Source organism: Myripristis murdjan, chromosome 14 (assembly GCF_902150065.1).
Source record: "Myripristis murdjan chromosome 14, fMyrMur1.1, whole genome shotgun sequence".
Lineage (NCBI taxonomy): Eukaryota > Metazoa > Chordata > Actinopteri > Holocentriformes > Holocentridae > Myripristis > Myripristis murdjan.
This window is the reverse complement of record NC_043993.1, coordinates 4,865,822-4,866,692: the sequence shown is the minus strand read 5'-3', so window position 1 is coordinate 4,866,692 and position 871 is coordinate 4,865,822.

Sequence of the window (871 nt, the reverse complement as noted above, 5' to 3'; positions counted from 1 at the left end):
ATAGGATTACCATACAGAGCGTAATGAAATAAATCAGTGCTGCTGGGACAGGAGAAACAATGCTCAGTGTCACTCCGCGGCTGCTTCCAGTCCCAAAATCGCTAAAAAACGAGGCCTGATCTTTATTCTGACTCCCGGCCGCAGCTAATGGGATTATCCGGCTTCCTTCTTTACTGATGCAATTAAACGCTGAGGCAATTCACAAGCATTCAGTATGGAAAACAACAACTTTTAATTGAACGCGTTTCCAAAATAGGCTTTAATGCTCTGTTTGCCTAAGCGGCAATTTAACCCGCAATAAATTAAGAGGCGTCATAAACAGCTTTATTAACGCGGTGGCCACGTTCTGATAACGTGATTTGTGCTGTTGTTGTCTGAGCGGTGGCTTCACTAATTAGTACTTTAGATTGTTGTGGAAAACAGACATTTTTTATAAATATAAAAATCTCATCTGTTGTCTTACACAGATTAATTTTGGGTAAGCCTAACCGCTACCGATCTCGATCAGTGTTGGTGTCGCAAGACGGAATCAGATGAATTAGTTGCTGCTGGGATGAAACTTATTCCTCCGTGCAGCTTTGCAGAAACCTCCGAGCAGAGGAGGGAGGTCTTTTTTTTTTTTTTTTTTTATCTGCCAGCTCTCTGAGAGGTGGGGGGCGGTGGGACAGGGCTGGTGGTGGTGGTGGTGGGGATTTGATTTGGGGGTGGGGGTAACAGAAGTGCACCCCCTCCCCACCTCTCTCTCTCTCTCTCTCTCTCTCTCTCTCTCTCTCTCTCTCACACACACACACACACACACACACACACCCCTTCCCTCCTCCTTCCTCCTCTCCCTGCTTTCAGACCATTGTTGTTGTGGCTGCCGTCCTGA